The sequence below is a fragment of the Pseudorca crassidens genome, chromosome 5, assembly GCF_039906515.1.
Source record: "Pseudorca crassidens isolate mPseCra1 chromosome 5, mPseCra1.hap1, whole genome shotgun sequence".
Taxonomy (NCBI): Eukaryota; Metazoa; Chordata; class Mammalia; order Artiodactyla; family Delphinidae; genus Pseudorca; species Pseudorca crassidens.
The window spans coordinates 30,106,158-30,129,013 of NC_090300.1; the positions used below are offsets into that span (position 1 = coordinate 30,106,158).

The 22,856-nt window shown below is 43.1% G+C and overlaps 1 protein-coding gene across 6 annotated transcripts in view; it reads right to left on the reverse strand.

The window, feature by feature from the left end:
* ZBTB38 (zinc finger and BTB domain containing 38) overlaps nucleotides 1-22,632 on the reverse strand; it is a 76,184-nt gene extending 53,552 nt beyond the window's left edge. Inside the window, exons 1-4 of one of the 6 annotated variants that reach the window (XM_067737648.1) lie at nucleotides 22,163-22,563; nucleotides 20,890-20,961; nucleotides 2,892-2,957; nucleotides 1,943-2,273 (exon numbers count right to left, since the gene is read on the reverse strand). The gene's annotated coding sequence lies outside the window, so the exon portion shown is untranslated. The other 5 variants (XM_067737647.1, XM_067737645.1, XR_010943494.1 and 2 more) reach the window with 5 other exon arrangements.
* Nucleotides 22,633-22,856: the final 224 nt, after the last annotated feature.

The following is a 22,856-nucleotide window of genomic DNA, read 5'->3' on the forward strand; positions in this document are numbered from 1 at the left end:
TGTAGGGTAAAACAATTCCATTGAATCCATCTAATCTTGTGATTAAGATTCAAATGGGTTCAAAATGATTAATTTGTACCGGCCTATCAAAATAGAAGACATTGAGTTGTAATCTTTCCGAACAGCAACAGTGTTTTAATTACAAATGCTGGGCTCATTATTTGCTCAAGAACGAGTGACAATTAGCTTGATCCTACTGCAACTGTTAATGCTACTGATACTGAAATAAACAGGCAATGCTGAATCAGGGTTCCGACATTTCCCTTCAGTTTACGATCCTCTGATTGATGCTATATGCAAAATGTACTTAGTCTTTTTAAGTCACAGGCAAGAAGGAAAATGGCTCCCAAACAGCAAAAAAAAAAAAAAAAAAAGGTATTGCAGGAAGGATATTTCATGGCAAGCCCAGAGAACAAAATCACTGTGAGATGAATCATGTTCTAATATATTGAACCGGAGAAAAAACTCCAAGCAAAATATTTAAGTTGGCCTCAAAACAACAATACAACAACAACAACAAATCTTTAGCCCATTAGAGGTTTGATTTGATAGACAGTGCTTTGGAATATTAGACAGACTGCTAAGATAAAGCAACTATTTACACAGATGGTTCTGCAGCTCAATGTTCTACATACTGGAGCAAACCTCAGGGAGGTTTTGGGTTTGGCAGCATCTCCCTCCTAACACACCTACAAAGATGGTTGCACAGAGGCTCCATGTGCACTTATAGTTGGGGCTGGGGTGGGCTTGGGTTTGGGTCCTTCTCTACTGAGAGCTCGGAGGTTACCAATGGAGGGATCAGGCAAAAACAATAGCATAAGCATTTTCTGATTCTCAGAATTTCTGAGATATCTATTGTTTCAGTGGCGCTGCTGAACTCGTGATAATGAAACTACACCTTTGCACAACAAGCCTTGACCAGCATTCTGGAGCACATGACAAAGAAAACCTGAATTTTGAAAGTGCTGAGCACAAAGGGGAAAAGAAAAAGCTCTTACTGTGCAAGGTTTCTATGTATAGAAATATGGCTTAATTTTTAAGGCTTGAAGACCGCATTTATAAATGTCTAAAACCAGTTCAGACTCTACACAAGAGGAAAAAGAACTGCAAAATTTTCATGAAACATTTTTTTTTAAAGACTATCTTTTGCATATCTGTTACTGCATTTTAAAATAAGATGTGGTTACTAAAGAAACAGGTTCTGGCCCAGTGTTAATTTGAAACTAAAATCTATTTGAGAAGTTGAGCTCAAAGGAAAGAACCCATGAATTTATTTTGAAAAGTGCTAGAATTTGGTGCTTACAGAACCACAGCTGTATGGTTTGCAATGAACCATTCTAGGGACTCTTTCATTCAGTGAGGCTATTTTTCTTCTAACAGAGCCATCTATATTTAATAGTTCCCCCTTTAAAATTGTGATTCCTCATCTTCCCAAATAATAGATATACAAATAATACATTTATTCTTGTACATTATCTAAAATTGATTTTGGAAGCCTCTAAGTTTTTATTTTCATCTCTCATATAACACGTTTAAAGACCGCTTCTTAAAATTTAAATATTTTAAATGTTTCTTATTAAGCTTACTTGCGCTGTTCAAAATTATCTCCAGAAGCCCATTTATTTTTAGTTTCAAGCTAAAATGGAGCTGAATCCACAGACTTTTCAAAAAATTCTTTTGTGGTCTAATGGCGCCACACCTATCATATATATGATTTTTTAGGAGGAATCATCTCACTTTTATAGCAGAATCATTTTACAAGTTTATAAAAGCTATATATTTGTATAGTATCTGAATAGGAAAGGCCATCCAACTGAATACCCTCCCCTCCCAATTACAACTGTCTTATTTAATTTGTTTTAAAAGTCATATTTTAATCTATTTAATGTTCTTGCTACATGGCTCAAAAAAAAATCTATAAAACATGCAAATTTCAACCTACCTGTATGTATCACTTAATGCAGTGCTAGCATCACAAGACATTCAGCCATTTTTATGTAAAGCGATGGAGACCAACTGATTTCTCCGTCTTCTTGCTCTCAAGTTTTAGATGCAATTGTCACACACACACAAAACCATACGCAGAACAGCTTGAATGTACTGTGATCACGAGAACTGAATTTATCAACAGGAAAACAGGTTTGAAAAAAGAAGTTTCTCATCCAAGGTTTCTCTGAGGCTGCAACCAAGGAAGTAGCGTGTTGAATTTTTTTCCCTTCCTCCTCTGAGAGTTCAAAGCCTGGAGCTGACCACTGCAAAGGCCACTGTCACATCTGCTGAAAATCAAACCACTGATACCAGTACTGAAAATACAAATTTGAGAACCAAGTTGTTTGTACACCATGGAGTGCATAAGAGTTAAAAATAGATTCCACCTTGCCTCCTACCCGCATAATAAACATGTAAGTTTCAAGTGTTTAATTTGATATTCACATTAATTAACAATACAACATACATTATTTAAAAGACAGCAAATGCAAGAAGAAAGGGGAGACACCATCTGGTAGCAGAGTTTTGTTGTTGTTTTTGTTTTTAGTGGGTTTTTTTTTTTTTGCCTTTGTTAAAAAAAAAAAAAGGTAAAATTCTATTTTGAATGTGATGAAAAGCAAACATCCGGAAGCAAATGAATCGGAGCTGAAAGGTGATGCTGAAATAGCTAAGGCTGTAATGAGGCAAAAACAAGTCTTCGCTACCAGATGATATGGCATCCCGAGCATTTACATACTCACATCTGAAATACTAGGCAACGTGTAATGAATTCTATACACAGCATGCACACACACAGCACAAGCACGGCTAATCCTGCCTGCCATCTTAGGCTCGCAGAAGCAAGATACGCACTGCAGGCAGCACACGAGCACTGGGGAAGGAGGAGGCAAAGGACAGCTCACCTTAAATGCAGTGTCTGATTAATGTTGTAAGTGACATTGCATATCAGCCTCAGAGTCTTGGTTCAACTGGGTAGGAGGGAACAAAGAAAAATGTCATCAACTGGTGATGCAAGATGAGCCCAATCACTAAACACTGTTTAGCAAACTCCAAATTCTGCAACCAGACAGTAGAAGGCATTTCATACAGTTCAGCAGAGCTGCTGCACAATGAATGTGCCCTTCTGCTTCTAAGAATCAGACAATCCTTTTGCTAAGGAAGAAAATAAGCTGGAACGAATACTGTCACATCTTCTTCTTGAAGAAAGCTTTCAATACAGTATGTATCTGGTTCGGGATGCATTTTATAGACTGCTAATTTCATAGAATGGCTAGCAACAATGACAAACACAAACCTTTTAAGCTACTGCAAAGTAAAGAATAATATTATAAAGGGTGTAGCATTTCTAGATTATTTTTCAGAATCCTAAATGGTGCCGGCAGGCTTGTAGAAGAATGCATGATCAGCTGTCTGTATCCGTGCTATAACCTCTAACCACAAGCCATGTAAATGTATTCTGCTAAATGTATCTGCTGTACAGAATGGCAGATACCTCCCCAGTCAGAATGGTATTAAAATGTGAATGAATTTGCTTAAACTTAAAAGCAGAATAAAAGCACTTACAGAAAAATAAACTGATGCTGAGTTCCTTTCGATGTATAGCTGACCATCACGAACGATAAAATAAAAGCTGTCCTTACGACGCTGACCTAAATAATGTTAAGTCTTGCAACAGCATACTGTACTTGCTCAGAACCTAGGAAATGCAAAATGATTTTTCTCCTTCCTCCCCCTCCAAAAGCTAGAACGTAAAGTAACAAGCCGTTAACAGGAATACCAAAAGGCTTTGTGTATATATATTGTACATAGTGTAAGGGAAGAAATGGTGTTGAGCTGACATGCAATGTTTCTTTGTTTTACTTTGAGGCTTAGCTACGCTCCCACGATGACATTGACATCACGGAGGTCAGGGCTGACACTGGGGTGCTATCTGTTTTATGAGTGAAATGTTTTCCGAAAATTAAATCTCATCTACTCAAACACCGAATTTCATGTCTTCTTCAATATCCCCTCCCTACTGCCGCTGCTCAGGATTGATGGGCTTTACTTTGGCTGTATGTAATAAATTGGAATCACCTTCTGTAGAGACTCCAATACATAATCGTAGGAATTAATTTTTTAAACAAAAAACCTTCAAGAATTCTTATACATCCCCTTTCAATCTTTCCTATCAACACACACACACACACACATACGCACACACATGCACACACACACACAGACGAAGCTCAAATTGCAATGAAATGTTTAACATGTGGAACAAAAAAATGTGGAAAGAGCTGCTTATTCAGGATTTTGAAGAAATGCCTAATAAGCAAAGACTGTTTTGCTACAAAACCAGTGTCACCATGTTGCCAAAGAGAGGAAAACAGAATAGCCTGCTAGCAAAATTTCCTCCAGATCCTGCTGGCAGGTAAAAATCAGAAAAGCATTTCATTTACCATGCTGTATAAAACATGAAGTCTTTTATTTTTAAGGAAATGGAACAGATTCTTTTCTACTCTTTCTTCAGCTACAAAGAAACCATACCCACCCCCAGCCTTAGATCCTGGACATAAGCCAACATTTTTAGAAAATGTTATGAGACTGATTTTGAATATATAATACGTACGTTTTTCTTCTTCTTATTTCTCCAAAAGTCTTTAATTGCCTATTGCATCACTAAATATGCTAATGTTAATTAATTTTAACACGTGCAAAAATGAATTAATCTTTTCTGGGGTTGTCTCTCTCTTCTATAAGAACTGGCTGCAAATAATCAGGTTAGCAAAACATTTAAGTTGCCCAGAATATTTTTAAAGGAGAAAATGTATTTGAACATCTGAACTTAAGTACTAGGTTTCACAGCCGGATCTTTTGTTTCTAGCTCTCATTCTGTCTCCTTCCACCGAACCCAAGTGATTTTTTAGCTCAATGTGTGGAAAGTATCCAGCCCACCTCTATCCCATACACTTTAGAGTCTCTGAGCTGGGTTGTCCAGATGGTCGGTCATACCTGAACCACTCCGAGCCCTCTTCGCTTTGGAGCACATCTCTCTCCCACAACTATTCCAGAAATAAACGTGGCTTTAACGGAAACAGTAGCTCCTGGTCTAACCCCGATGGTGGACCCATCTTCCCCGCCCCCACCATCATTGCTCTATGAGCTCTGGTTAGCATTGACAGCGACGGAAAATTAGGATGGAGTATCCCTAGGCTAATTCCTCCTTCACCATGGAGGTTGAGAATTAGTGAGCCTATAACGCTCAGTTGCAAGGTACCAATTTAATATATGGTCATCTATAAAGCAGGGTCCTTAAAGCGGGGCTGGAGGAGGTTGAGGTGAACACAGACATTTGATGCCCTTGGTGTCTGTCCAGATAGTCCTCATTAGTAACACTTGAAAGTTAGACATTCACATTAAAATACTCACAAATTATTATCATGCAAGCTAAATATACACGATACGGAATCTACTCTGACCACATAGAATGAAGTCGCTGCCTCCTCTGCCTGAGATAATAAATGACAGTGACAAGGACAGTAATCCAGATCAGGCTCCCACAGAATGAGTGAAGAGTGTTATGTCCGCTTTGCAGGGGCAGGATGGTGAATGCAGTCAGGTCCCTTACTGGTGCTTGTAAGCCGGATGCCAGGGCAAGTGGTTTCCAAACCTCCCAGTGGGGTTCTCTGTCTACCGTCTGTCAAATCGAGCCTAAAAGCCACGTTATCGGTTTATTTTGTGATGTTCCAAAACATTCAACAAGCAAATGTGGCTTGTTTACCGAACCTGCTTGTATTAAACAAATTTGAGCTGTAGCTGAAAGCATTTACATGGATGAACTTGTTTAGACAGACATTCTCGACTAGTAAATCCTGTTTTGCACATAAAAAAAAAAAAAAACCATGGTCATGCCTGAATTACTTAAGCTTTGTCATGATTACAAGTGGCAAGGGTATGCACTCACTTATGATTTTTAAAAATTGTGTGCTCATCAACCTCCTCAGGGCATAGGCACAAACGTGCATTTAACAGACAAATCCCTTTTCTGTGATGAAAATTTTAACCTGTTTTTGCCTCTTTGATGAGTCAAGCACAAGGAACCCAAAATAATCGGCAGGAGCAGCCTGGAGAAGGACAGAGCTAGCAGTAAGGGCTGCCTCTTTCACTTTGATTAATGCCCTTACTTGCTTACAGTCTCCTTCTGCAGTCAGTCTGAGCTCATTCTCTTTTCAGTCCGTGGGTTAAAGTTAAATTGCATGACTTATGCAAAGTACATAATTCAAGTATGAACAAAGCTTGACTCTCTGTTTAAAAAAAACATAAAGTCAGGGCACTGAGTCCCCGAGGAGTCCTTGGTTTATAAACATTTGGATTGGTTTGCACATTTCTTTGCTCCATTCACTGCATTAAAAACTACAGCTGGTTTCCGTTTATACCTAATACAGATATTCAACATTTGTGGGTAAAATTTGTTATCAGGTTCGGCTACTATAATCTTGATTTTTTTTTTCCTTATCTCGACTTTTAAAAATAAAATGTTTACCAGGTGTAACATTTTTGTTTAAGTTCTTAGAATTTAAAAAGTTTAAACATTTTTATGAGGTTGGTTATTACATTTGTTTGCAGGATATTCATGGAAACAATATGGTGACTTAATTTATCAATGACTAAAAATGCCTCTGAATGATATTTTAGCCTAAAGTTTTAGGAAAGTCCAATGCTACTTTGAACATCTACATTTTGCCTAGATATCAGGGCAGGGGCTTCTGCTTTCTAATTTGATCAGAGCTAAGTCTATAGTAGCTACCATTTATTGAAAACCTACTATGTACTCAATATTTTAGCTATATTATTTAATTCTAACCCAATAATCCTGCAAGGTGGGTATTAGTTATCATCAACTTTAAGTGAGGAACTAACTGAGATTACCAGTCACACATAGCAGAGCTAGGATTCAAACCCAGTCCAATTGATTCCAAAGTCTGGGTATTTCCACCAATCCTAAAAGGATAAAACCTCCTCCATCCACATTGTCCTGATGTATCGATAGGAATCTTCTGATTGTGCAGACTCCTGGTAGAGGGGACCCCTACTCCCTGGAGCCAGGACTACCCCTATTTAGATGAACCAGCCTCAACTCTCCAAGCCCTGGGAATTGTGGGTACCAACTGGAGACAGTTTGGACCAGCAGGTGGAAAAGAATAAGAGAAGAGGAATTAACTAGACCATGTTGGAAAGTTAAGGATAGAAAACAGGATAACAGTTTTGGTCAGAGATTTGTCATAATTTGGAAATGTTTTATCAGGCGAAATAAGTGGAAAAGCTTACACATCCATCTGAGCAAACTACTTCACCTAATGAAGTCCAGTCTTTTCATGGTACAGATGAGGAAACTTGAGACCATGAGAGATCTAGATATTTGCCCAAGATCACACACTTAGTGAGTTTACCCATTTGCTGTATTAAAACTCTTCTACAAGCCTGCATTTGTGGATAAATTTGTTATCCAGTTGTTAGATTATTCTAATCTAAATTATCAAAGAGGGATTTCCCTGGTGGTCCAGTGGTTAAGACTCTGAGCTACTATTTCAGGGGGCACAGGTTTGATACCTGGTCGGGGAACTAAGATCCTACATGCCGTGCGGCCAAAAAATAAATAAACAAACAAACAAATAAATAAATAAATAATCAAAGAAAACTCAGTATAACAATCAAGACTGACCTGGTTTCAAGTACTGTATGCTAACATATATATGGAATCTAAAAAAAAAAAATGGCTGTGAAGAAACTGGGGGCAGGACGGGAATAAAGACGCAGACCTACTAGAGAATGGACTTGAGGACACGGGGAGGGGGAAGGGTAAGCTGGGACAAAGTGAGAGAGTGGCATGGACATATATACACTACCAAATGTAAAATCGATAGCTAGTGGGAAGCAGCCGCATGGCACAGGGAGATCAGCTGGGTGCTTTGTGGCCACCTAGAGGGGTGGGATAGGGAGGGTGGGAGGGAGACGCATGAGGGAGGAGATATGGGGATATATGTATATGTATAGCTGATTCACTTTGTTATAAAGCAGAAACTAACACACCATTGTAAAGCAATTATACTCCAATAAAGATGTTAAAAAAATAAATTAAAAAAAAAAAGACTGACCTGGTTTCTACTCACAAATAGTGTTTCTGTCCTGAACAGACAACTTAAGTCCATATGATGAGTTCCTTCCCCAACATATTTTAAAAATGGACTTTTGAAAAGCCTAACTTTTGAGTAAGAGATTTTCCAAGCTTAGTGTTTCAAATGCATCATTTTAATGATTGCCTCTCTATGTGAACATCTGTACATTCTGCCCCCATTTAAGATCACTTCCAGCTCTGAAGGTTTGTGATTCTAAACAATCCAGCCCCACTTGCTTGCTTTCTAGGTTGGTTAGGCCAAGAGCTGGACTCCAAGTCTCCTGCCTCCTGGCTAGGTGACCAGATGACTGTCTCGCTCATTGGCAGTAATTTTAAATGCCAGCCAGATGGCTTGCAAAGGGGGCTTTCAAATCAACTCCATCAGCTCCACCCTGCTCAGAATATGAGAGGAGGATTATCTCTCTCGGTGGTCCTGAGGCAGTAGAACAAAGGCTTGGGTGAATGATCATGGGTGAGGAGTTTGAGCTCCAGGAAGCCTGCTCCAATTCTTAGACATGAGGTTTCTCACTTCCATCCATTAGCACTTGTGTAAGATGAGGGCAAGCAGTACACACTTGACGGCAAGGGCCAGGCAGCAAGCCTTGGGGACCAAACTGAGGTTACCCTCGAGGAAAGAGTTGGAGGGAGAAGGGAAATGTGAACCATGTGGTTTTCAACCGAGAAAAAGTGGTATGTGACTTAGGGTTGCCCGGGAGACTGTGGTAGACAACATCCCACCCCAAGCTAATTCAGCTCAGACTCTCCCATGGGAACATCCTCAGCATGGCTCACCACCATTTTCGATGTCACTACCTCAGCTTTAGCAGCAGAATAGCCCCTGCTTTCATTTTGCAGTGCATTGGAAATATGGCACTAATAAAGACCTTGCGTGCCCACGGAGATCAAGAGCATTCCTGCATCTCTAGTCACACGTTCATTTGCAGCCATCACTGTTTGCCACTCCCCAGATGGAGAGCAAATGAAACAGCAGGGTCTTCTAGATCCTGAACTGGCAAAAGACATTCAGCAAGAAGGCTGAGTTTCTTCTTTCTAGAGAGATTAGCAGGCAACTAGGTTGAAGAGGGAAGGTGGTGACGTCAATGAAAGTGGAGAAGGAAGAATTCTTACAGATGGGTAAAATCTACCCCATGTGAGAACATAATCCTCTCCTCATATCTTTCTTCATCCTGGGCAGCAGATATTCCAAGACAACCTGGGAACAAATTCATTTGCTTTCTCTTCTCTCGGATGAATGAATTTGTAGTTCGGAAAGGTCACAACCATGAACCTCTTCTCACCAGAGCAGCCTAACAAACCTCAGTGAATCTCCACTTCCTTTGGACTAAAGACAAAAGCACAATATGTTTTTGTCGTGTTGAATTACCTGCCTTTACTCACGTCTCTGGCTGGCATCCTGTGAGATCTCTGTATCTCCCACAGCACCTAGAGCATTGCCAGGTGCAATGGAGGGGCTTATATGGGTAGGATCTTGATTAACCAACGCCAGATTAGGGGTCCTTTCTCTGCTCCCACCACTACCAGTGGAATCTTCAGCTTTGTCCTTTGAAACCACTTCCTAAAATTAGAGAACTTGTTCCATGAGTTAAGGAACGGATCTGGAGACTAAAAATACCTGTGGAAGTCTTTCAAGTTCTTAATCACTTGTTTACCAAGTCGGGGGGTGGGGTGGGGGGACAAGTTGTCTGGCCAGCAGACCACAGGCTTTGTTTACATCTGTCCCTCCTAGAACAGGGAAAGGGGACACAGAAATAAGGGTGGCTCGACGACCACACCACTGCCTCCAAAATGTGCCTCAACGTCTCCTCGGGCTCTCAATGGCATAGCCCATTTCACAGTATTTTAGGATAGGCAAGGCGCTTCAGATGATGCCATCTGAACCCTTTCTTTCTTTTTCTTTTTAAAAATAAATTTCATTTATTTATTTATTTATTTTTGGCCGCGTTGGGTCTTCATTGCTGCGCGCAGGCTTCCTCTAGTTGCGGTGAGCGGGGGCTACTCTTCGTTGCGGTGCGCGGGCTTCTCATTGCGGTGGCTTCTCTTGTTGCAGAGCACGGGCTCTAGGCGCGTGGGCTTCAGTAGTTGTGGCTTGCACGCTCTAGAGCACAGGCTCAGTAGTTGTGGCGCATGGGCTTAGTTGCTCCACGGCATGTGGGATCTTCTTCCCGGACCAGTGCTCGAACCCGTGTCCCCTGCGTTGGCAGGTGGATTCTTAACCACTGCGCCACCAGGGAAGCCCCTGAACCCTTTCTCTGAGGGAGGAGAACATCAGATTCAAAGAGAGTGTGATATCTGAAGACCTCAGCAACCAGGATAAAATCCGTATTCCTTAATTCCTAGTATTCTGCTCTTTGGGATTCAACACACTGGCTCAATTAAAAAACAAAAATCCACTTTTCACCTAAATAGGTGCCTGACAAATGGTTATAGAATAAGTGAACTAATGAATAGATTCCAGTATAGAGGGTTTATAACTTCTTGCCCAGTTCCTCTCAGAAGAAAATGTTATAGAATACTTAATTTTTTAAAAATATAATTTTTAGCAAAATAGTAAACATTAAGCAACATATCACCTGGGACCAAGTGTTATTTGAGAAGTATCAGACGTGATAGGCTTGATTGCTATATTAAGTCAATCAGATTAAGTTCAGCCGGCCGAAGTAGGCTTTTATCCTATTTGGTTTGCAAAGAAAAATCTCATGAGTTAGCATAAGCAGCTAAAAATAAGTTGCAGGTTTCATTTTCTGTTGTTCAGTATGGTTTTGAAACCAGAAGGCGCAAAACTAGGAGATTCACCAACGCCCACTGAAGATCAACAATTCGAATAGTCCCCTTTCTGGCGCAGCAACCTGATGACAGCTCACAACCAGGCCTAAGACACATACACCTATGTCCCTCTCACCATGGTCTCTTGAGATGGCTGCCCCTAATGAATAAGGCACGGCAGGAAATTAGGGACTGAGGCCAGTCCTGGGAGACAGTGGCTTGTGTGTGTGTGTCTTGTCATATCCGGACAGGATGCCGCATAGACATCAGCCCCATATGCACAGCCTCAATCTTAGGTGGTACTAGGGACCCCTCCACAAAACAAGGGAATAAATAATGCTAGAATTTCACTAGGATGAGGTCCTGAAGGTAGCGAGCACAGCGGGTACCCCTTGACCTAAATGCCCAGGGCCTTGTGCAATTCCATACTGCAAACCCAGGGGGCTCACGATAAGTTTAATTTCAAAACTGTCTTCCCAGGGCCAAGTCTGGCAAAAAGGTGTTTGACAGAGGCCTAAATGCTTCAAAGGGAAGGCAGCCGTCTCACATTGGAGCGTTCAGCTGCGGCATGGGGCCCGGAGAGAGAAAGCCCTCAGCGGAATGAGATTGAGAGGGGGCAGAGAAGGGTTAATCTCCTTCCATTAGAGGAGGGGCCATTTGGTGAAGGTGAAGAGAATAATCGGTATGAAGAGCAGGGAAGACAAAGAGCCATTCCAGAAAAGAAATTACCGTGCAAGGGTGAGAATGATGATTTGTCCTAGATTTTTCACCGTGAGACCATTTCTTAGATCTGAGTCTTTGAAGTTACAGTCTCAGGGTGGAGGAGGGGAGAACATTCACACTCAGTGCTGGAAGACGAGCTGTGATTGGGTCTGAGATGGGCTGACTCTGATTAACTCTGAGAAGCAGAGGGTGAGGCCAAAGCCACCAGGATGCCACCGTAGACGCCTAACCATAAATTAGAAAGCGGCAAAGTAAACAATAGGAGTTGCTCATGAAAGAGAAGCCAGTGGAGTGGCTGAATCCCCCTTCCTTGGGGTGAGGAACAACCTCCCCCTTTTTTTAAACCTAAAATAAAACTTTTAAAAAGTTGCTTTGAATAATTTTTGGGGAAAGAGTTGAAGATTCACAAGAAGTTGCAAAAATAGTACAGTAACTGTATGATGTCATCTGTCTTCCCAGAATGGTATTATCTTATACTGCTGTAGTACATTCTCTAAACCAAGAAAGTAATATTGGTACGACACAGTTAACTCAGGTACAGATTACTACTTCAGATTTCACCAGTTTTTACATGCATGCTGTGTGTGTGTGTGTCTGTGTGTCTAGAGCTCTATGAAATTTTATCACATGTGGAGATTAGGGAAGCCATCAACACAATCAAGATATTCCATCACCACAAAGAAACCCCTGTGCTACCCCACCATAGTCACACCTTCCACCAGCCCTAACCCCTGGCACTGATCTGTTCTCCAACACTGTAATTTGGTCCCTTTAAGAATGTTATGTAAGTGCAATCATGCAGTCTGTAACCCTTTGGAACTGGCTTGCTTTCACCCAGCAGAATGCCCTTATGATCCATCCATGTTGGATGTGCCTTTTTACTGCTGAATAGCAATCCATGGTATGGAGGTACCACAGTTTGTTGTCCACTGAAGGACACTTGATAGGTGTCCAGTTTTAAGCTATAACAGATAAAACAGCTATGAATATTCATGTACGGGTTTTTGTGTGAACCTAAGCTTTCATTTCTCGTCTGTAAATACCCAGGAGTGGGAATGTATGGTAAGTGTATGTGTAACTTTATTAAAAACGATCAAACTGTTTTCCAGAGTGGCTGAACCATTTGTACTCCCACCGGCAGTGTATGTGCAATCCGGTTTCTCTACATCCTCGCCAGCATTTGGTAACATCAGTATGTTTTATGTTAGCCATCCTGACAGAGGCACAGGGGCTCCTTTTGATGGTGGGCTGTCTGGCATTTCGATGCCAGCAATGTGGACTGTCTGGCATTGCGATGATGGAAAATGGGGCTCTTGATATGGGGTGAGGTTTCAGGTTTGTCTGGTTCCTCTTGACGGCAGTGGTGGGACATTGCCATCTGGGAATGCTGGGCTTCTTTGAGGCAGTACCTCTTGGTCCAGCAGGCAGACTTGAGATCAGTGATACTCGCTCCCATGGGGTAATAAGGCCATGATATGACAGTCAAGGGGCAGTGACAGACTTTGCCTGGGCTGGCGTCCTCCTGCAGCTTTGGCCAGAGACTGTATAAGTGCTTTTTATTCCTAAAGTTGGTAACTTATTAGCAGCATGTGTGTTTGTTCCGGCTGGCCGGGGGGGACATGGAGTTAGCACAGACAGGTAAGGATGGGACCACCAGTGGCACTTGTCAGATGTCACAGGCCACACTGAACACTTCTTGCCCTTGGACCTCCTACTCTGTTGACCACTCAAGACTCTCCAGCAGCATGTGGACACTTTGTCTGGATGTCATGGAAATCTGACTTCCACCTCCTGGGAGTTAGATCTGCAGGCACTGCTGTCACCACCCCATGGATCTTCCTAGCCTAGGGATCCAGGTCCTGCCAGCAATTAGAATTCTGTGTGCATAGCAGAAGGTGTCTCAGCCAGGGAAGTTGTTCAGGACACCAGGGAAATGGGCTTTGTGAAGGGCCAACGTCATTGTGATGACTCGAGTTGGCCCAGCCATGTCTGGAAAGTCACCTTCCATCTGCTGTACCCCGGATTCAAGGGAGGCTGTGGACCTTCCCAGAATCCATACCCGTCATGACCTAGGCTCCACAGGTTTGGACCAGGAGGCCAAGAATCAGGTGGGCAGTGGTCCTGCATGGGGACAGCCAAGAGATCATGGAGATCACGCACAGAGGCAGGGAAGCTCTGTGATCCTAGGCAAATTCCTTCATGCTTCTGTGTGCAGGGTGGGTGCAGTGAACGAAGGTTCTCCTTTGGCTTTTGTCTCCTGTGCTTTACCTGGTGCATTCACAGGACGTGGACGTGAACTTGGGCATGGAAGAACCTAAATGGTGATATATAGAACCTGCCCGTGAACTGGGGACTGTTGGGGGCTGAGCAGACTGTGGAGGCTGAACCCAAAAGTCAAACGATACGATAGTGGCCCTCCAGAATTTGACGTAGTATTGATAAAACAAGTGGAAGGGCAGCCAGATACCATCAGGTGACCAGTGGGTATGGTCTGATGGCTTTGAGCAGAGATATACAGACAGGGTGGATAGTCACACTTCCTCTCCGAAGGTGGTGAGAATTTTCAAATTTGGTTTTTGTTTGTTCACTATGTTCTCTGGTGTAACAGAGAATTTTCCAAGTTTCCATTCTTGGGTACCTCTTCTGTGGCCCATTGTCCTCGTTCACCCAGGTGCCCCTACTTATATGCTGTCAGAAGGCAGCCCAGCCCACAGCACCTTTCGGATATAATGAGGCAGGCGCAGACTGGGGCAGTACCTTGCCTGACTGTGAAGTTGGGTAATGAGACTCCATCCTCCAGGCTGAACGCACGGCAGCTCCCCCCAGCTCTGGCTTGGTCTTTTCAACTCACGCTGCTGCGACCTAACTTTTGCCACAGTATGAGTCTTGCCCTTGCCTGCCCCTGCTCTGTTCTCTTGGCTTCTGATTCTGGACCCGACCTCCTACTCAGCCCTCATGGTCTGGATCCGTGTGGCTATCCTATGTCCTCCTTGGTCTAAGTGTTACCACCTCAGGGTTCAGGGCCCAGAGTGGTCTCATGAGGTGACCCTTGCAGGGTCTGGGCTGCCCACACATGTCCGGAGGTATGCCCTGCCTATCAGAAGGCAGATAAAAATTCCCTGGTGGAAGCAGGTGCTCACTTCAGGAGTCAGTCTTCTCTCGGCGCCTTGTCTCCACTATTGTAACAGAGAATAACAAACCTGACTCCATAGTGGATCTATTCCTTTAGCTCTAACCTTTGTGCTCTGTGGCCTGTGCTTAGTCATGCTGGCTCTGCACCTTTTGTAAAACAATGTTGCCGATAGCCTGAAATATATGTGATAGCCCATTCTCAAGGCTCTGACCTTTAAAGGTATAACACTTCTCCATTCACATAGAGATAAAAAGTTGCAGAACAGAGAATAACATTTGTCTTGTTGGAGGTTTATGGGAACATTGTGACCAGACCTACGTGGACAGCTGCAGGACCAAAGGATTGCGGCACCAAGAAGTTTGCAACAACTAGCCACATCTCCTCCCCTTTTAGTACAAAAGATGCCTGAATTCTAACTCTGGTAGGCTGGTTGTTTGGGACACTAGTCCACCATCTTCTCAGTCTGCTGGCTTTCTGAATAAAGTCACTATCCCTTTGCCCCAGCACCTCGTCTCTCGATTTACTGGCCTGTCGTGTGGCGAGCTACTGCTACTACTACTGAGCTTGGACTTGGTAACACTACCCAGAGGTTGGGTGGATTCGGGCCCTTTGTTTATTCAAGTTCTAGTTCTACCTTTGCCACTAAATCTTTGGGTAACAACCACAAGTGAGTAAATTAACCATTCTGGGGCTCAGTTACCTCGTATTTACGGTAAGGTTTCCTAACTCCCTAGCTGATAATCTTTCAACTATACCAAACCACGATTAAGGAGAAATTAAAATTCAGAAGCCAAAAAGAGCCTTTAAGTTAAATTCTGGTTTAGATATATTAGCTTAGGTAGGGTTATCTATTTTCTGTCTAATAAGTGTTGCTGAAAATGAATGTTTATTGAATTGAATGCAGCATTAACAATAATTCTCAGGCCTTAATGTGCATAAGGATTGGGAGGGTATATTAAAATGCATATTCCTAGGCTGCCTCCTCGGAGCTTTTGATGCCACTGGGGCCTAGGAGCATGCATTTTAATATGAGAAACTGAAGGGGACTTAGGTTTTGAAATAGACTTCGGTAATTTTTTGGAGGCTAATTTATCAATATGCATTAGGAACTTTAAAAACAGGTCATTTGACCTGCTGATTCAATTCTCGGAATTTTGCCTAAGGTGTCCACCAAGATTTATCTACAAGAATGTTTTTGTGTTTATAATAGCAGAACACTAGAGGCAATAAAAATGTACATAAAAAAAGAATGGATAAATTAAGATATATCCATGCAATGGAAACACAGCCATTAAAAATGAAATTTTCGGGCTTCCCTGGTGGCGCAGTGGTTGAGAGTCTGCCTGCCAAAGCAGGGGACACAGGTTCGTGCCCCAGTCCGGGAAGATCCCACATGCTGCGGAGCGGCTGGGCCCGTGAGCCATGGCCTCTGAGCCTGCACGTCCGGAGCCTGTGCTCCGCAACAGGAGAGGCCACAACAGTGAGAGGCCTGTGTACCGAAAAAAAAAAAAAATCGAATTTTCAAAATCATTTAGTGACTTGAAAAAATGTTTACAACATAACATTAAGTGGGGTGAAAAAAAGCATATAAAATACCATTTCAGAAATGTTTAAAAGAAGAAAAGAATATATATGAAAAATTGAAAAGAAATACATTGACATGTTAATATTGAATTGTTGCTTGGTTGTTGGATTACTAGAGATTGTTGGTTGCTTCTTGATATTTTTCTGTATTTTCCAGATTTAGATTTTGTATAGTGACTATGTTATGGGTCTTTTTACAAATTTTTTAAAAGTAAAGAAAAGGAATTTACCTCATGTAGAGTGAAAAGAGAGGGAAGAGAGGCCTCTTGGGAGCCCAGCCCAGCCATGGCCTCGCTGCTGCAAGAGGACTTGGAAGACAGATAGACTGAGTCCGGTGCTGGGGTGAATTTTAAGCTACATTCTCTTTTGCAAAGTACCTTGATATAGTCGATGCCAAGGAATTTGGGTCAATGAGAAAGTCCTTTTCACTAGATACTACTTTCCTGCTGCATTTGAAGATAACAGACTATAGGAACTGGAATGTGGAAGGGAATTCAGTTTCCACAACATCTTTACTGCTCTTGGGTTGACCTCATGCTTGTTGCCTCTGTGTGTAATCCCCCTGGCCCCTACCCAGAACACCAAGCAGAGAGACTGCACTCTGCTTAGGGGCTTCTGGACAGATGATGGGCTCTATTCCGGCTTGGGAGATGCCACCCAGGGCCAGTGCTTCTGTGGAGTGCTTTCAAAATCTCCTCTGGCCAATGCACTGGGAGCCCCATCGAATGCCAGGAAGCATCTTTTTTTTGGCAGAGAGATGGCTCAAATCTACCCTCCCTCATGGATCTTAGTGAGTCCCAGGTCAAATGTCTCTGAATAAGATTAGAAGCTTCACGGTTAGGCCTCTGGCCTAGAGTCAAAGCTTTTCAAATGTCCTTGAAATTTTTACACCACATGCTTTGGCTAGTTAGGAAGTGGTGCGGGGACTTCCCTGGTGGTGCAGTGGTTAAGAATCCGAATCTGCCTGCCAGTGCAGGGACATGGGTTTGGTCCCTGGTCTGGGAAGATCCCACATGCCGTGGAGCAACTAAGCCCGTGCGCCACAATTACTGAGACTGCGCTCTAGAGCCTGTGAGCCACAGTTGCTGAGCCCGTGTGCCACAACTACTGAATCCCGCGCGCCTAGAGCCCGTGCTCCGCAACAAGAGAAGCCACCGCAATGAGAAGCCCACACACCGCAACGAAGAGTAGCCCCCGCTCACCGCAACTAGAGAAAGCCCGCGTGCAGCAACGAAGACCCAACACAGCCAAACATAAATAAATAACATATATATATATATATATATATATATATATATATATATATATATATAAAGGAAGTGGTGTTAAGGATTTCAGATGAAAGTCAATTTAGAGAGACCAAAAAAAGAAATAAATAAAAATGATGATACTTACAATATTAATAGCAATATCAAAAGCCAAACGCCAATGCTGACCATACTATGGTACTTGTTTTCATCAACATCTTGACTTGCCACACATTTTCCTAAGTTGCCCAAACCATTTCACATATATTACCTTACTTATTCTGACAGAATCTCAGTTTTACATTTTTTAAAAATACCATTTCGGAAGCGGGAGGAAGCTGTAAAGTTCTGATGAAAACCAGAGGCTTGAGTTAAAAACAAAACCCTGAAGTCTTCAGTGTGGTGTTTTCCAACTGCGTTCTTGACAAGAAGTCAGGGGATTTCAGCATGAGAAATTACGAAGCCCCATTACCGTGAATTCTTCGCTTTGGTGTCTGTGACGTGGCCTGATTGCAAAATCCTCCAAAGGGAGTAACAGGACATTCATAATGCTGACCCAGAGCAAGAGGGGAGCTTGTACTTCTGTGCCATGAAAAGTATAAAACCTCTGGGGTTAAAAATAACCAACTGGTCCAGGCACTGCCTACGTCAGCCAGTTGTGCCCAGACCACATCTGCGTATGACAAATCAACAGGGATGACCTAAGCTCCTAAAAGACTATGACCCCAGATTTGAATTCTACCCCTCCTATGGAATTAAGAACGGAAAAAAAAAATTTTTTATATAGATAAAACTGAATCACTTTTCTATACACCAGAAACTAACCCAACACTGTAAATTAATTATACTTCAACAAAAATATTTTTTAATAAAATAAAATATAAAATTATAAGTTAAGGAAGCTCAAGAAAGTCTAACTTTCCCCATAATGTCTACTTTGACGCTTTTTTGAAAATGTCAAAGATCAAAATATTTACAAAGTGTGTATTTGTTACCCCTGCCTTGCTGGTGGGTCCGTGGTGTCACCCAGTGTGCTGTACCAGTTCCCTGTGGAGGGTTCGTGTTGGCGGCAGTGAAATTTTGATTTGGCGGCCGCACTCCTCTCTCTGCCATGCTAGGCAGCTAGACATTAAAAATCAGCAGGTTGTTTGTCAATTCCTGCATACTTAGTGCTTTGAGGAGTCATTATCACATGGCAGTTGAAATTAACAAGCGATGACTAAAGAGTCTCCCCAGTGAATGGACCCGACTCCTTTTCCTCCTTGACCATGGCCTTTGGCCCTGCCCTTCCTAGCAGACTCCTTTAGGCTTGTACATGCAGCAACAGATCGTCCCCACTTGGCTCCAGCTTTTGAAACCTGGTACTTGTTCTCAACTTACTCCTCCTGGCTGCTCCCTTGTTACAGGCACTGTACTCTCCCGTTCAAGCTGGTCTTATCTTTAGTTTACTCCGCTAGCCCAGCCAGCTCTCTCTGCTCAGTAGACACTTCTGGGACCCACCAAACCAAGAAAATGGACTTTCAAAGGTTGAAGCACTTTTGCAATACGTAACTTGTTTTTCTATTCCACTCCTCCTTAGCCTGCTCCAGATGTGAGGGGGCTGGGCGGAGGCGAGGCAGCAGTAATAGGAGATGAGGCCAGACGTTAGGCTGCATGAGAGCCTGAGAGCTGTGTTAAACCAGCCAGTAGCTGGTCTTCCCGCACAATGGACAATGTATATTCTTCAGGGTGTGGGTGTGAGTGCCAGAAATGTCAAGTCCAGGGGTAAAATATAATCAGAAACCGGACTGTCCAGTCAGATATTGACAACAAAACTAGAGAAGTAGGTACCAGGCAGCTCAGGCAAGGACTGGAGTCCATTTTTACAGTGTGTGTGCTGTTGAAGTGAGCTCATATAGTCTATTTTTATTGGAGGTCTTTATGATGCCTTGGGAACATCATAAAGGCACCACCATATGGTTTCTGATATTTACCAGTGAGGGGGATATTGCACTAAGACCAACAGTGGTGAAAGGCTACATAAAATATCAAATTAGTTCAGGGCTCTTCAGACAGGGCTTATAACCTTACCACTCATTATTTCAGTAAATGTTTTGCAACTTTTCCTGAAAAGAAAAAGCTAGAATTATATATCAAATCCTTTGGGGAGCATTAATCTCCCCAGCCAGAGCCATTTCTGCTTTTACATGTTTCTCTAATAACTTGAGTTGAAGATCCCATCTTGTCAGGAATTCCCTCCACTACCTCCCAATATTAAAAAGCATGCCAAGATCTGGAGGAGGGTAGCTTCCCAACACCCCCAAGAGCAGACAGAACCATGAGTTAAAGAAACCATGAGCTTTCCTAGTGACCACTGGTGGAACAGAATTCTGTTGGACAATTCAAACAACCATGACTAGACCCAGGACCAGGAAACTGAGCCAGAATGGTCCTAGACTAAGAGGACCTTGTGGGGGGGAAAAGGGGGGAAGAATGTCCTTCGTGGTTCACTGGCCACTGGTGGCCTGATGGTGCTCATGTAAATGCTTAGGGTCAGAATGGACCGAGGCATCTTGAAAAATCTCACCCACTGCTCCTTGCCCACTCTTTACCTAAGAGTGTCTGTTAGAGAATTCTAAATACCTGATCACTGTTTATTTCTCCCACTGCTTCATTCTGCTGTCCTATCCTTGAGCATCTCTAAGTTCCTTATTATGCTCTGCCAGAGAGGACTACCTCTTTTCTCCAGAAGTTCTCCTGAGCTGTCACTGGCAAGGGGCTGCTCCCCACCCCAGGGACTACATTTCCCAGACCTCTTTGCAGTCTGATGTGGTCATGTGACTGGCATTTTAGCCAATAGAGTATGAGTAGAAGTGTTGTGCACCACTTCTAGGCAGGGGCCATGAAAGTCTCCATGTGCACCTTTTCACACTCTTTTTTTCTTCCTCCACTGGGAAGTGGAAACAGTCCCAGGTGACCTTGGAAACCACATACTGCAGAAGGTGGAGCCTCTCTCAACCCATGTCTCTGAATGAATGCATGAAAGAGAGTTGCCCCACTAACCTCTACTGTTACAAGACCAAGAAATAAACTATTATGTTTGAGTCATTATACATTTTTCGGTCTATTACAGCAATTAGCCTATCTTAACTATTCCTATTACCCTCTTTGATACAGCTGTTATCACTGTGTGCAGAAGTCCCTGTGCCTTCTCCCCTTTCCTTAAACCTTACTGCAAAGCAAAAGAATAGATTTAGTAAACTAAGCAGCCATTAGGGACAAATGACACTCACCAAATTAATGGTCACAGCATTCAGCTCTTACAGCCAGAAGAGTGGTTTAGCAGAGCCTCACTTCAAGACAACCTGATATACGAAAATAAAACAAAAAGTAAAATGTAAGACCTACAAAACAGATATATTGGTGTGCCGTGGTTCATTTCCAAAGAGTGTTTTCAGTTTGTAAAGGAATCTGCCACTCTTTTTCAGTAAGCAACGAGCTTCCCTATTGCATTCATAACATAAGATACATTTTAAAATACCCTCCCACCCCATCATTATAAAACTGAATTTATAAAGAACAATTCTCCTCTGCTAAGTAAGCTGTACAAAGACTAGATAATGACTCAGGAGATGACTTTGGAAGCCAGAACTGGGCATGATTTCTATCTCTGTGTGCTCTGCAGTTCTTATGTACACGTTAAAACTTTTCTCTCGGGAATTTAACTCTCTTGGGTAGAAACTTCCAGAGCTTGTAAAATTATAGGCTATGCAAAAACTTAAGATTTCTTTAGGTGAAATTAAAACAGACACCAAAGATACAATATAATCTGTCTTTGTGCTTAATATCATCCCAGATGCGATGGCACACGTAGAAATGAAAATAAGCTCTCTGTAAACGGGGCAGTGAGACAGTGGAGGTGTACACACTAGAACAACCACAGGCAACCAGAAACACGCTGGGTAAAGGCAGCTGCTTGTGGTCGTTTTCTTACCAGAGCTGCCATCTTTTAACAGGTTAGGTGCGAAAATACCATTTGACGGCATAGGGCACGTATTTGCCTAGAACAGGGTTTATTTTTGTGTCGGATTACTTGGTATAAGATCCAGGAAGCAAATAGTTCAGAACTGAACAAACATTCTGGCTGTCCAAAACAGAGCACTAGGGCAGAAGGAGGAAGAGGAAACAAAACAAGAGCAGTGACGGGGTGGGAGGCACGACGTGGGCCATTTTCCCCAGAATTCAGCCTTAGTGTGTGTGTGTGTGTGTGTGTGTACACAGATACACACACACACAGATATATATATATGTGTGTGTGTGTGTGTATATATATATATATATGTATTTTTTTTTTTTCTTCTGAGAGGAAACGCATTCTTGTCTGGTCCTGTGGAGAAGAAAAAGATCAGAGAGATCCCTTTGGTGCCGTATTTGGAGGGTCTCCCAGATGCAGCCCTCATCCCCCCCTCCGGGCTGGGGCCTGCCAGACACAGGTGTCAGGGAACAAGATGGCGCCCCACAGTGAAGGGTGCTGAGTGAGGGGGTCTGGGGGTGGCCTTCACTTACTCGGAGGCGCTGGCTCCTCTGAAACCCAGACGCTGCCAACTGCCTGGACTCAGGAGTTATAACCGCCTTCTTGCTCTGGGTTCTTCACTTCTTGTCGAGATCAGCTCCACATATCTTTCTGATGATGTCACCCATTCTGACTTCCTACATTTTGAAAGTTGATCTATAAGTAAAACCTTCCGTGAGGCTTCAAAAAAAAAAAAAAAAAGCAGCAGCAGAAAAGAAAAGAAAGGTGTGCTGTGGGGCGATGGAGAGGAGGAGGAGAGAGGCAGTTGCCTCCTTATTTTGAGATTTGCTGCAGCCTGCGAGTGCCACTCCCCAGCCAGTTTCCTGGCTGCAGAGGGAGGCCAGTGGCCGGGTGTGGGTGACGTCAGGGCCAGGCCTGAGTCATCGCCAGTGGCCGGTTTGCCCTGCCACTCGGAAGGGGACAAAAGGAATCTTTGATGTCCAGAGGCCCTCCTCTCGGGACACTCGCCTGGACGTGCAGCAGGCCAGAACATTCCTGCCGCCTCCCCACCCCCGGCCGCCCTTCCTACTTCCGGAACCATCCCAGGCAGATTCAGCAAGGCCTCCCCAGGGGACATCGCCCTCCTGCATGGCAGAGGCATGGCCGCTCTCTGCCAAAGAAGAAGCAGGGGAGGGTATTTCTCTGGGGATTTCTCACCTCACCCTCCAGCATCCCCCCCCACCCCGC